This window comes from Peromyscus leucopus, chromosome 3, assembly GCF_004664715.2.
Source record: "Peromyscus leucopus breed LL Stock chromosome 3, UCI_PerLeu_2.1, whole genome shotgun sequence".
Lineage (NCBI taxonomy): Eukaryota > Metazoa > Chordata > Mammalia > Rodentia > Cricetidae > Peromyscus > Peromyscus leucopus.
In genome coordinates, this window is record NC_051065.1 from 47,964,466 (window position 1) to 47,979,641 (window position 15,176).

Below are 15,176 nucleotides of genomic sequence, written 5' to 3' on the forward strand. Positions count from 1 at the left end.
GGATCAAGTATTCCTCCGTATCCTACTGAGAACTTGTTAGATACGGATGGAGGGAGGGAAGAGGGAAGGGAGGGATGGATGGTCCCACTGGTGTGCCTTATTCAGGTCTCTAATAAAGCCCAGGAATTTGAATATGTAATGGGCTCCTAGGGCTTGCTGATGCTGCTCATCTGGGAACCTTACTTTTAGAACTTAAAACCATGGTTTAAAGTAACTTGGCCAAACTTCCCCAGCTGATAAATTATTGAATTCTCTAACTCAAGGTACCCTGGGCCTTTTCCTAATCAGAATTTAGCAAACCTTTAGAAACTGACAGAAAATCCAAAACTCCACACACTTAAGAAAGTTTTCATTGATATGCAAAAAGTTTGTGAAACTACTGAACCCTGTAACAGATAAACAAACATCCCCTATACACAAAGGGGAAGGTTAAGCATTATAGTCACCTGGGCCCTGAAACAGGGTGTGCACCCATGTGCTTGCTGCTGTGAGGAAGGGACCAATCAGGACCATGACAGGCCAGTCCTTATCCTCCTCCAAAAACATCTACATGGCCAAAGCTTAAACAGCTTTGATTCAACACATAAAAGGTATTGTAAAATTTAGAAAGAATAATACCATACTCCTGAAACAAATGTAAATATCCTATCTAGCAGCCAGAATGCTAGATGAGCTGTAGAAGGTTTAAGATAGGAGATGGCAGTTGGGATGATGCTCAGTGGGACCACTGTACTCAAGGCACTAGTTTCAATCCCTGCTCTGCACAATAAATAAGTGTCCAAATAGAATAAGGATACAGGACCACATTGACTTTGAGGCCAGTCTAATCTACATAGCAAGCTCCAGGCCAGCCAGAGTTATGTGGTAAGATTCTGCCTCAGGAAAAAAAAAAAAAAAAAAAAAAAAAAAGTCAGGTGTTGGTGACAATCCCAGCACTTGGGAGGCAGAGGCAGGTGGATCAGTCTCTGTGAGTTCAAGTGTAAGATCCAAAGTTACATTTTAAGTTTTAATTACTATGCCTAAGAGATCCATGAAACAAAAACGTCTCTGATCTGCAAGCCTCTTGCCCAAGGACAGATAGTTCCTGAAATGCAGAAGGCTATTATTTATGGGAGATAAATAATGTTTTACACTCCCCTGAACAAGTTTGTTTGACTCAACTGCACTGGATGTGCTTAATCACATGTGGGTGAGAGGTTCACAGGCAGGAAATACATCAGGATATACTCTTGTTCCTGACTGGATGTAGGCTTGGAGGTACGTCAGAATATATGCTTCTCCCAATTGGACCTGATGGAAAATGCAACAAATTATGGGTTTTCCTTAAGCTTCTACAAACCACGACTTGGAGCCATTTCCCAGGAACCTGGCCAGAGCCCATCCACCTGGCCAGTATTTAATTAAAGCTTGCTACAAATTTGGCTTTAAACTGTAGTAGTGGTCTTATTCTTGATTAATGGGATTAACACAAGGCCAGCCTGGTCTACAGAGAGAGTTCCAGGACAGCCAGAGCAACACAGAGAAAACCCTGTCTCAGAAAACTAAAAAGAAAAAAATAAAAAAGTTTTTCTGCTCTGTGAGATAGTGATAAAAGATTAATAGTTATGAGAAACACAATTTGAATTTTATGCCATTTTTGAATCATGTAAAACCTCAAGAACTGGATTGCTCAGCACAGCTGTTTTCTGTGGTGAGAGGGAACGTACTGAAGGGCAGAAGCAGTGGCTCTGAGTCGGCGTCTCCTAAAGGACGCCCGTGACACCAGACACTGAACTCTAGGAGAAGGGGCCAGACCTTGCCAGTGTGTCAGTTCAGGATGGTTTGGAGAAACTAAGATCTAAGACAATGAGGAAAAGAGATCAGTAATTCTGGGATTAAGAAAAAAGAACAAAGGTTAAAATGCTATATTAAGATATAGATGTGCATATATACATATATAAAAACACATTTTTTAAAAGATACAAATATTGCTGGGTGGTGATGTTACACACCTTTAATCCCAGCACTTGAGAGGCAGTGGCAGATGGATCTCTTATGAGTTTGTGGCCAGCTTGATCTACAAATTGAGTTCCAGGACAGCCAGGGCTACTCAGAGAAACCCTGTCTCAACCCCCACCCAAGTGGGGAAAAAAAACAGTATCAATGCAAGAATATATAACTGGGAAAATATATAACTCAGAAATATTCTATAATGTATGAGAATTAATGTATAAGGGGCTAGAGAGGTGGCTCAGTGATTAAGAGTGCTTCCTGCAGCCAGGCCATGGTGGTGCACACCTCTAATCCCAGCACTTGAGAGGCAGAGCCAGGCGGATCTCTGTGAGTTCAAGGTCAGCCTGGTCTACAGAGTGAGATCCAAGACAGGCACCAAAACTACACAGAGAAACCCTGTCTCAAAAAAAGCAAAAAGGAAAAGAAAAGAAGAAAGAGAAAAAGGAAGAGGAGGAGGAGGAGGAGGAGGAGGAGGAGGAGAAGAAGAAGAAGAAGACCTAAGTTTGGTTCCTATCACCCACATCAGGCAGATCACAATTGCCTGTAACGCCAGCTCCAAAGGATCTGATCTCCTCCCCGCATGCTGGCCTCTTTGGGAACCTTCACACATGTGACAGACACATACATAATATAAAATACATAGATTGTATTTTAAAAAAAAGAAAAAAAGAACTAATCTATCAGGAGCCAGCAAAATGGCTCAGCAGGTGAGGGTGCTTGCCACCAAGTCTGATGACCAGGGTCCTATCTCCAGGAGCCATGTGATAGAAAGAGAGCACTAACTCCTGCAGGTTGTCCACTGGCCTACCTGTGTGACGTGGCATGTACTCCCTCACAAACACAAATAAACAAACTGTGATTTTTTTTAATGGTTAACAGATGATGTGTGACGACAATTTGTTGGCAATTAGGTTGTTAGTATAAGAGCTATTTCAGTCATCATCTTATACCATGCATTTACAACATTTTGGAGAAATCAATAGTCAAACATTGAAAATATGGGGCTAGAGAGGCGGCTCAGAAATTAAGAGGTTTGCTGCTCTGCAGAGGACCAAAGCTGGGTCCTCAGCATTCATGCAGGGGCATGGGAGAGAGGGGGTGCTCACAGCACCTATAACTCCAGCTCCTGGAGATCTAATGCCCTCTTCTGGTCTCCTAGGGCACCCGTATACATGTGTGCATGTCCCTATACATACACATAAATAAAATTTTTAAACCTTAAAAAACTATTAAGGGGGGCTAGAGAGATGGCTCAGAGGTTAAGAGTACTCACTCACTGGTTGCTCTTTCAGAGAACCCAGGTTCAATTCCTAGCACCCATATGGCAGCTCAGAACTGTCTATATCTCTAGTTCAAGTGGATCCAACACCCTCACACAGACATACATGCAGGTGAAATACCAATGCATGTATTTATTTAAAAAAAAAAAAAAAAACCTGGGCTGGAGAGATGGCTCAGAGGTTAAGAGCACTGACTGCTCTTCCAGAGGTCCTGAGTTCAATTCCTAGCAACCACATGGAGGCTCACAACCATCTATAACGAGATCTGGTGCCCTCTTCTGACCTGCAGTCATACATGCTGTATACATAACAAATAAATAAATCTTTAAAAAAAAAAAAAACTATTAAGGCTGGATGGTGCCGGGCGGTGGTGGCGCACGCCTTTAATCCCAGCACTCGGGAGGCAGAGCCAGGCGGATCTCTCTGAGTTTGAGGCCAGCCTGTACTACCAAGTGAGTTTCAGGAAAAGGCACAAAGCTACACAGAGAAACACTGTCTCGGGGAAAAAAAAAAAAAAGGCTGGTTGGTGTTAACACAGACCTTTAATCCCAGCATTCAGGCAGAGGCAGATGGATTTCTGTGAGTTCAAGGAGAGCCTGGTCTACAAAGCAGACAGCCAGGGCTATACAGTTTGTTTTTATCTCAAACAAACAAACAGAAATCTATTAAAATAGAAGCTGTAAGTAAATAGAATGAAGTAATTTGAAGAGGGCATGGGGTCTTTGAGCTCACAGACAAGCACTAGGGAAACCAGAAATGTCAAGCAAGAAGGCTTGTCTCTTCAACAGTTAAGTGTGTAAACCTATTTTCTGGCCAGAAGGCTGGGAGCAGGTGTAGTTAATGGCCCAATGATCTGTGCTATCTGTAGGGCCTGGCCACACTTGAATCCCTAGGACTATTGTGTTTATCCGAGGTATTCCTCCTAAGGCCTTGGTCTTGAGCACTGTTTCTCAGTCAACAGAACTCATCCTTAGGGGAGATGTCACATGTTTTTCATAGCCAGGTGACCTCTATGCTATCTCAGTCAGAGACTACACCAGATCCTGGGCCCTTAAGCTGTAGAATCCATCTTCATGGTAGAGGTCACATGTACTTTGCAAAAGAGTTTCAATGTTGTCACACCTTAAGCTTTATTGTGCACATGGGATTGAGATAATTGTTAGGAGAAAACTTTTTTCCAAAACTGTACTGTACTTAAATATGTCTAAAAAAAATTGCCTGGTATCAGACTCTAGGAGTTTGAACCAGCACCACTAAGCTGTGTTGAACTGAGTTTCTTTCTTGCCTCACACAGATCATTCCTCTGCTGGCCTCAGCATCTACAGGGACCCCCACAGTTAAATGGGGATATATAGGTTCTTCTCTAAGTTGAAGTCATTACAGAAGCCCCAAAGAAAAGGCAACAAGATTCAGAATGGGTGTCCAGGGAGAGGATTCTGGGAAGGAGGCAGAGGAAGAAGCATCAGAAACCAGTCTCTGCCTGGCCATCAATGGCCCTGGCTCTGTCTATCAGGTGTAACTGTTTTAGAACACTGGAATGTACCGAAGGTTTACAGCTTCCTATGGAAGGCTTGGGAGATAAACTGCACTTAATTTGGGTCAATTCCAGCTCTTAGTACTGTAGCAGCTAACCATTCCTCAAGTGCAATCCCCTGGTGGGCAGCTGTACATGTTCCTGGAACACCTGCATACACCCTGCAAGAAACACAGTGGGCAAGAATAAACCCTGTCTTCCAACAACTGTGCTCACTACTAACTGTTGCTCTGAACACGGGAGGTGCAGACAGAGACAAGTAGACATTGGTTTTGCATTTCCTTCAAATGTTGTCCTGGCTGATGTGATTTCCAATTTATTTAAAGGGCCAGTACCCTTCTTCCCTCTCCATTTTTTTCTGATTTTTATCTTTTGGGAGCTATACATTAAAGATTGGTGCATTCAAAGCATATCCAGGGAAAATAAGAATGTGACCATACATGCCTAGAGAAGGGCACAGAGACAGAAAGACCTAAAAAGGCCTTAAGTGCATATAATTTATTGATCTGTGTCACAGAGATAGCCTACAATAGAGAAACACAAAACTGAGGGAAAACATTATAAAACAAAGCAAACAGACCTAAAACCGAAAGTCTGAGGGAAGAGAGAATGAAGTTTTCCACTTGCTACATTATTAGATTCCAATGTCATTTTCAACAGTAACGAAAACAAAAATTACAAGGCATGCAGATAAACATTTGGCCCATTCAAAAAAAAAAAAAAAAGGAGAGAGGATGGCTGTGGTGGAGTGTTGATCTAGCATGTGCAAGACCCTGGGTTCAATCCTCAAGGAAAACAAAACAAAATGCAGAGACTGGATAGTCTTTCCTTTCTGCTGGAGTGTCCTGGCTGGTTTTTATTGCAACTTGACACAAGCTAGAGTGATCAGAGAGGAAGGAGCCTCAATTGAGAAAATGTCTCAATTGAAAAAAATCATGAGATCTGACTATAAGACATTTTCTTAATTAGTGATCAATGACTGAGAACCCAGCCCATGGTGTGTGGTGCCAACCCTAGGCTGGTGGTCCTGGGTTCTGTAAGAAAGCAGGCTGAGTCAGGGGTGTGTCAGCAGTGTTAGCACACACCTTTAGTCCCAGCACTTGGGAAATAGAGGCAGGTAGATCTCTGAATTGGAGGCTAGCCTGGTCTACAGAGTGAGATCCAGGACAACCAAGGCTACCGAGAGAAACCTTGTCCCGAAAAACAAAATGAACAAATAATAATAATAATTTTAAAAAAGAAAAAAACCAGGCTGAGCAGGCCAGGGGAAGCAAGCCAGTAAGCAGCACCCCTCCATGGCCTCTGCATCAGCTCCTGTCTCCAGGTTCCTGCCCTGTTTGAGTTCCTGTCCTGACTTCCTTTGATGATGAACAGTGATGTGGAAATATAAGCCAAATAAACCCTGTCCTCTCCAGCTTGATTTTTGGTGATGGTGTTTCCTTGAAGCAATAAAAACCCTAACTAAGACATGGAGCCTATAGCCTCAAAGAAAAACCATAGAAATTTACCCAGAAAAAAAAAACTACATAATTAATCTATCAAATACTTTAAAACAAATTTCTGAAAGAACTACAAGAAGATGTTGTGGTGGTAATCTAATTGTACTGAAATATTATTTTGATTGTATGTTAATAAATAAAGTTGTCCGGGGTCAGAGCTATTAGAGCCATAGCAAGAGTGTGGCGGTGGTGGCACACGCCTTTAATCCCATAGATATCTGTGTGTTCAGGGATATAGCCAGCATTGGAGACATATGCCTTTAAGACCTAGGGGGCTGTACATTCAGACAGTGACGAGGCAGTCATGTGTTTGGGTTTACAACCAATGAGAAGGCAGAACAACATACTATAAAAAAAAATGAACAGACAGGAAGTAGGTCTCTTTCGCGAAGCTGGGACAGCAGGAGGAAGGGTGAGATTTTAGCTCTGAGCTCTGACCTCTCGGCTTTCTCTTTTACATTGTTTCTGTGTTTCTTATTTAATAAGACGGTTGGTTACATCAACAAGATGTGAACAAATTTAAAAAAAAAAAAAAGAAGGGAGGAAGGAAAGAAAAAGTATTAAAACATAGAAACATTCAAAACATTCAATATACAGTCACCCTAAGAGGGTGATGGCTCAGTCAGTCCCACATAAGCATGGGAACCTGAATTTGATCCCTGGTACCCACATCAAAAATTTTTTTAAGTCCAAAAAGTTTTCATTGTAACCCTGGTGTTACAGTATCATTGAAGGCTCATTAATAAAAACTATTACTGACCAACTGTCAAAAGAATGGAATCTGCCTCTTCTGGTTGGACTTGCCAATCACCTGGCCAAGGGACTACCCCTCAGGAAGGCTGATTCACCTTAAGCCAGGCTAAAGAGATGGGAGGAATAATTAGTCCTTTAATGTGATAATGTACTTTTCCTTCCCAGAATTCCTGCTCCTAGTGCAATCCATACAAGCCTCCAGAAAGGTGCGCCTTTTTCTTTTTCTTCTCTCTGTCTTTCACATGCTGGCTAGAGCCTAATTATACTCTTCCCAGTATTGGGGCTTTTTTCTTTATGCTTTCTCTGAAGCTAACCTTCTCACCATACGGCCCACCTGCATGCTTAATGCTGTCAAACAGCATGCCTCTCTCTCCCTCTTAAGTGCCCACCTATGAATCTACAATAAACTTCTCTCTAAAATTCACCCTCTGTGATCTACAAATTTTATTTTTCAAATTAAAGAAACAAAAGCCTGCAAGCCACTGGTTCAAGAGGGCTTTGGTGGACACTGAGTCTTCTGGAACCCCAGCATCCAAGCTGAGAAAGACAGAGCTGAGCAGATCAAAGACACAAAGAGGAAGAGAATGAGGAAAGGTTAACGAAGAGCTATCAGAGCCTACCAGACCCGTGGAACACCATACGCAGACTCGCACAGACACAGAGGAATTCTAAAGGAAAAGGAACAGGGCATCAGACAGAGGACATGAGAAGAAATAATGGCTAAAATTTTCCAAATGTGGTAAAAGTCATAAATACATATGTCCAGGAAACTCAATAAATTCCAAGGAAAGAAAATCAGAGGCCCACACTAAGAAACCTTGTAATCCAATTCTAAAGAACCAAAGACAAAAGCTAAGCTTAAGGGCAGCAAGAGAGATGTGGTTCACAGGCGAGGGCCCCAGAGTATCCACTGCCTCTCACCAAAGGACAGCCAGAAAGGAGCGGCCTGCATGGGCCAAGAGCCAAAAGGAAAAACTGTCGGCTGAGAACCCTGCATCTGGAAAAATTGTCCCTCTAAGTGAGAACGACGTTAAAACCTTTCCAGATCAACAGAAGCTGAAAGATCTTGTCACCACTAAACCTGCCTCATAGAAAACGCTCCACGAAGCCCCGCAGAGTAAAAGAAAAGACATGAAACAGTGACTTAAACCGCATAAACATGTCAGTGAAGGTAAACACCAAAGTTGGTATTATCGGAACAATGGTTTCCAGCCTGCTTCTTGTTTTCTATGTGATTTAGAAAATTAACACTTTTCCCCCCCTCTATTCTATTTTCTTTTGCAGTGCTGGAGATTGAACTCAGAGCTTTGTACCTGCTAAGAAGTGTTCCACCATTGGCCTACCTCCCCATCCGTACAACATCAGCACTTGGGAAAAAACAAACAATTACTAAACAGGATGTGGTGGCTCAGGGAGGCTCACTCACCACAAGCTAACAGACACCCTGGACTACAAGGGAGTCACGGGCCAGGCTGGGCTTCAGACTAAGACCTAATCTTTAAATGGCAACCAAAACTTACTCTAAAAGCTACTATTAATACAACTTCAATTTGTAAGTATTCCATTTACTGTACAATCAAAGAGACCTAGGCATTTCAAAGAACCTTGGCCTATAGTTCGGGCTGTATAATATATAGATACAATTTTATGATATCAATAATCAAAAAAGGACGTAGGCAAGGCTATAAAGCAGAGGTCTATGGATCTCTACATTCAAGGCTAACATGGTCTACATAAAGAGCTCCAGGTCAGCTAAGCTCAGTAAAGATATTGAGACCCTATCTCTAATCCCAGCACTCGGAGGAAAAGGCAGGCAGATCTCTGAGTTCAGGGCCAGCCTGGTCTACAGAGTGAGTTCCAGGGCAGCCAGAGAAACACAGAAAAACCCTGTTTCAAAAAACAAAAACAAAGGGCTGGAGAGATGGCTCAGAGGTTAAAAGCACTGCTTGCTCTTCCAAAGGTCCTGAGTTCAATTCCCAGCAACCACATGGTGGCTCACAACCATCTGTAATGAGATCTGGTGCCCTCTTCTGGCCTGTGGGGATATGTATAGACAGAACAATGTATACATAATAAATAAATAAATAAATAAACAAAAACAAAGAACAAACAAGAAAAAAAAACAGCAATTTTCCTTGTGATTAAAAGTCAGCTTTTAAATGTAAACCCCAAGCCAGCTGCAAACGCTCTGATCTACAATGGGGTACTGTCTGCAAGATGTGCTAGTGCAAGGTGATACAAAGGTTGTGGGAGAATCCAGCCCATAATTGATTTGACTTACGGCCCACTCCACAAGATGGAACTCCTACCCAACACTGCTTGGGTGACCAAGAATCAAAGACTAGATGGCCCAGGGACCGAGGGGGGAAACAAATACTACTGTTCTAAAAAACAAAAAAAAAAAGGAAACCATAGATAGCTAGACAGACACACAGACAGATAGGATAGCTGCTAGTGACATTCTGCTATACTCATAGATCCGTGCCTTGCTCAGCCGTCATCAGAGAAGCCTCCTCCTGCAGCACATGGGAACAAACACTGAGACCCGCAGCCAGACATGACAGAGAGTGAGACACCTTGGAGCAGTCAGCCCTGAATGGGCTGTCTTCATCAAACCCCTCCCCTCAGAGCAGGGAACCCTGTCAAGAGGAAGCGGGAGGAGCATGAGTCAGGAGGGACGGAGGACACCAAGGCAACAAGGCCCTCGAAATCCACATGAGCCAAGCTCCCATGAACTCAGAGACTGAAGCGGCAGGCACAGGTCCCCTCTGTAGACAGTGTGGCTTCCGGTTTCATGTTTTCAGGGACTCCCGAGTGTGCGAACAAGTGGGTCTGAGTCTTGTGCCTGCTCTTAGCCCCTTCTCCCTCTGTTGGTTTGTCTTGTTCAACTCGAGGTGATAGTTTTTCTTTTATCTTCTTGTACTCTATATTGACATTTTTTAAATGAATGAATGAAAAGTAGGGTAAAGGCTAATGACTGAGCTGTCACATCTACCTGCTGGGAGGGAAAATCAGTGTTCTCCAATGAGGTGACACTGGGTAGACCAGCCACTCCAGGCCAGGCCTCATGTTCAGGAGTCGTTGGGTAATATACAATGGAGTCCACAGCTTGTGTGTGTGTGTGTGTGTGTGTGTGTGTGTGCGCGCGCGCGCGCGCGCGACTTTTATTTGGTTACAATTTGATGGGATTTTTTTGTGTTTGAGTATTATTTTACTTTGTTTTCTTGGTTTTGGGGGTTTGCTGCTTTATTGGGTCTCTTTTTGTTTGTTTGTTTTGAGAAAGAACTAAAATTTGGGTGTATAGGGGTGAGGAGAGGATCTGGAAGAACCTGAGGGAGGGGAAGAATATGATCAAGATATATTTAATTTTTAAAATTGTTTTAAAAAATAAAAAATGCAATAAAAAAGAAAAAAGTCAGGTCTTCTAAATAGAGTGTTATAACTTTAGGATGTTAAATGTAATCCTCATGTCAACCACAAAGAAATAATTGTGTAATATGCTCAAAAGGAAATAAGAGAAAGAGTTAAATATTTCACTACCAAAAAAATTCACTAAACACAAATGATGATAGTAGATACACAGGATAGTGGAATGTAGACAATAAGGAGCAGATTAGCCATAAGACATAGAGAAAACAAATAGAAAAATGGCAAAAGTAAATCCTTCTATATCAGTAATTACTTTGATGTAAACTGATCAAATTTTCTAGGTAAAGACAGAGACCAGAAGAATGAATTATATATATATACATATGTATGTATATATATATATATATATATATATAATATATATATATATATGAATATGATCTGGGACCAGCAAGATGGCTCAGTGGGTAAGGGCACTTGTGCAAGCCTGACAACTTGACTTCAGTCCCTGGAATGGACATAAAGGAGGAAGGAAAGGACTGACTCCAGGAAGTAATTATCTAACCTCCACACCATGGTACCTACCCCTGTACACACTCCGATAATACATATATATTATATACAGTAATATATCCATGTGCTATGTACAATTATTTCCAATCCAAAGATGCCAATACATTAAAAGTGAAACTGTGGAAAAAGCTATTCCATTCAAAGAGAAACCAAAAGATGATTGGACTGCCTAGAATCTGACTTCATATCGGCCTCACTAAAGGTCTGCTAAATGAATGGACATGTCCAAACTCACTTGTTTTGAAGAATAAACGAAGTGAGTTGGTTTTCTTTGTTTTGGTTTTAGTAGATTAAACTATGGAGTAAGAATACAAATAAAAGGCAATGCAAGAAATAAAGGAATAGGGGGAAACATGAGTGATAATTCAAACTGGCGCTGGATAATACTGATGGCAAGGTCTTTAGTGTAATCTTATTTAGAAGACCCTGTCAACACATACACTGAGCCATTAATAACATTCATGCGCTTTGGCCTAGGAATACAACTAGACCTAAATCCCACTTTCTAAAAACTAGTCTTCACGAAAGGGATCACGGTTCCTGCACAAACAGAAAACCCCAAGGCTGGCCCAAGCAAGACACAGTTGCCCCAGACGGCAAGTGCCTCCGAAGCATCGCTCTCAAAACCAGATTCCTCTAGACTGCAGAAGGATGGGCAAACCCTGTGAGTGTTCTACACAACTCACTATTTACCGGAAGGAAGTAGTTCACAATTACAGAGGCACCCCGGCAGCTGCCCCTCAATCTGCCATCGGCGAGCAGGGTAGCCGGGGAAGCTGGGGGTTTCATTCAGTTTGGCTGGGAACCAAGCAGTTAGTGAAAAATCTCAGTTTAAGAACAGATGAGAGAGGATGTCCCAACTTGAACGGTCATGCAGAAAGGAGGCAAATTCTTCCTTTCTCTTGCCTTGTATTTTATTCAGGCCTTCAACAAATTAGATGATGCCCACCCACACTGAGGAGGGGAATGATTCTGGTGTTAATATCATCCTGAAAAAACACAGACACACTCGAAATGTCTAGCAAAATATCTAGACATCCTGTAACCAAGTAAAGTTGACAAGACACAGGTGCTAGAAGATGTGGGTTCTGACCTTGAGCTGGAGACATATCAAAGCTGCTGGGAATCCACTTTGCAGGGTGGTATCCTCCTACCTAGGCTCCTTCAGCCTCCGAGCTTATCATTTTTTTCCACAAGCTCACGTGTCTGTCAGGTTTTCTTCCTAGCGAGTCCTCAGTGTTAACTGCATTTATTCTAGTCCAATCTTATTTGCACAGGGGTCTTGATGTGGGACATGTTTGGAGATAAAGCTAATGAGAGCATCCCAATCCCTGATGCTAAATTCCAGCCGTGCCGTCTGCTCTAGATCATCTAATAAGCTGCAGATTTCATTAGACTAAGGAAGGCATGGCCAGAGCTAGAGTTCTCCTGGAAAATCACGGCTTGGTCTACCTCCTTCGTCAGAAGTCTTCCCACCGCATTTCGAAGCCAGCACTCCGCAGCAGGGGAGATGTGAACACTTAGCAACCTCATCTGGAGGTCGCACCACAGGCAGGCCCTCCAGCTCGGCTCTGACCACAAGTTCTGTTTTGCCACACTACCAACCCCTCACTGGTCCTGGCTTCCCTGAAACAGAGAAACCAGAGGAGGACTAGGAAACCAGAACAGGAAGGATTTATTTCAGACTATTTATTCAACTGTGACAACCCCCAAATGTCATTTCTTCTTAACTGATCTACAAAGAGCAAGTATTTTTAGATAAAATAATGGCATGGATTCAAATCAAAGCATCCCGGAATGGTGTGGCTGTTCCCTCCCTACAAACTAAACATCTGAAAAGGTGGAGTCAAAACAGCTGAAAGCGCTGATCTGGTTTGTGTTTCCTAATTAGTATGCTGAAGGAGTCCCAACCAATTAAAAACCTGAGACAATTCCACAGATCCTGCCTTCCTCCCAACCTCCACCACAGGCCCCTCTGGACTCAGACAGGATTTCACGCCTGTGCAGTACTTTAATCAACAGGAACTGGCTGAGCCAGTCTAAACCTTGCCCTCACCTTCCCTGGAGCGCTGCCTTCCATGTCATCTGGGCAAGTGACCTGCAGGCTGGGTCAGTCTCTATTTCGCACCAGGGCTGCTGCGGCTACAACCAGATCCTGTTCCTGCAATGCCATGTTTTCCAAACGAGAGTCTCCAGGTGCTTTTTATTCATTTGCTTGGAGCAAAAGGCAAACGTGCACTCTGCCTTTTGCTCTGAAGTTGTGCCAACTAACAGGAGGAGCCGAAATCCCAGTCTGCAGTGCCTGGAGCCTTTCTACTCTGAGTGTGGTCCACAGAGCCCCTGGAGCTCTTTAGGAATGCAGGCCTCCTCCAGACCTCCAGAATCAGAATCCACACCTTAAGATGCTCTACATACCACGGAAGACCTACTACCCTAGGGTTTAGAGTAACATCCAGTGTCCTCCAAGGTCACAAGAGCACCAGGGGTCCAAATACTTTACTACTAAAGCTTCTTACCCTCCCTTCCTGAAAACATCTTCTTTCCAACTCCTACTCATCCTACTATGCCCATATCACACTGAAGCCTCCTTGACATCCTTCACATGTCACAGTTTTCCTATCACAGAATGTGCTCACGAAAGTTAGTTGTTCAAGGACAAAAGCATGTCTTATTTTTCTACATCCCTAGCAACTAACTCAGAAGAGACTCAACAAATGTTACGAGAAAATTGGCTCCATTCTCCCACTGTTCAGAGTACCATAGGAGGCAAGTCTTATCCATATGAAGACTTTTACATTTTAACCTATCCTTTAAAGCTGTTCTTATACTTTTAACATAACTTTAATTGATTCATAAAAGTTTTACATATTCCAGACCATGTGTTGTTTTGATACACAGTATATATTATATAATGATCAAATTAGGATATGCATACCTATTTAGGATATACCATTATCAGTATTGGAGAGACAGAGACAGAGAAGCTTGCTATCTTGCCCAGACTGCCCTCAAACTCCCCAGCTCCAGTGAGGCTGCTGAGTGCTGGGACTCTTGAGCTTGGCTTCAGGGTAAGTAAGTGTATCTATCCTCCAAAACTTTGGCCGTTTTTTATATGATTAAACCTTTCAAAATCCTTTATTCTTTTAGCTTTTTCCTTTTTTTAAGACAGGGTCTCACCATGTGGCCCTGACTACCATGATTGGTCTCTTCTTCTTTTGAATTGCTGCATTTTTGAAGAACCTGCTCACTGGGCTAAAGGCAGTCCTTAGCTGTTTTTAAAGCACACAATACATTGTTGTTATGTACAATCACCTTACTTGTTCTTATATTTCCCATAGGCGAGTTTTCAGTGATGACTCAAACGCTTCCATTGGCCTGGCAATAATCTCTGAGCCTCCATTTCATTGGGATAACTATTTCTGCCCCTCCCCTTGCGCACACACCCTTCTCCCAGCATAACAACCCACTGCAGATACAAATCCAGCTTATAGGCATGTATTTAAGGAAGGATTATGATATTTATTCACTTACATTAAGCCTTTCTTGGCACTTCCAGTACTTTCCTGCAGATACACAAGTCATGTTCCTAAGTCAGCAGTGAGTAAAAGACAGGAAAAAGGGCAAAAGAAGCAGGAAAAGTAATTCAAGAGTCATAATAATTAGTAGCTGTATTCCTAAAGTAAACACACCAGAAAACATGCAGGTAATTAAGAGCACCTAGCAAGAGCTGCCATAACCCTTCAGGTTAACAATGAACTCTGGAGAGACTGTGGTCATGCACCAACTTGCATGAGAGAACACAGCCAGAGATGTTCTCTGGTAAGACCCAAGGGCAGCATCACTGTGCTTGTGAGCAAAGCACAGCGGTGAGCGGGTCCTGGGCCATAAGGAGCACTCAAATGGAGCACAGATGAACTCGATGCGTTGTTCACACTTCTTCTGAATGTATAGTTATGACACCGGTCACTAAGAGAAGCCATTCCAGTTGAGTCTTGCTATCTAAAATGGCCCTTGAAATATTTAGCAGTGAGTTAAAGATGGATGCCTTTGACTCAGAGATTTCATACCTAAACTAACTATATAAATAATTAAAAACACAAAAAATGTCAAACAAGGTGTTTTTTTTCCGATAGAAAAAGGAAACAATCTTCATGTTGATGAATAGGAAGCTTATTA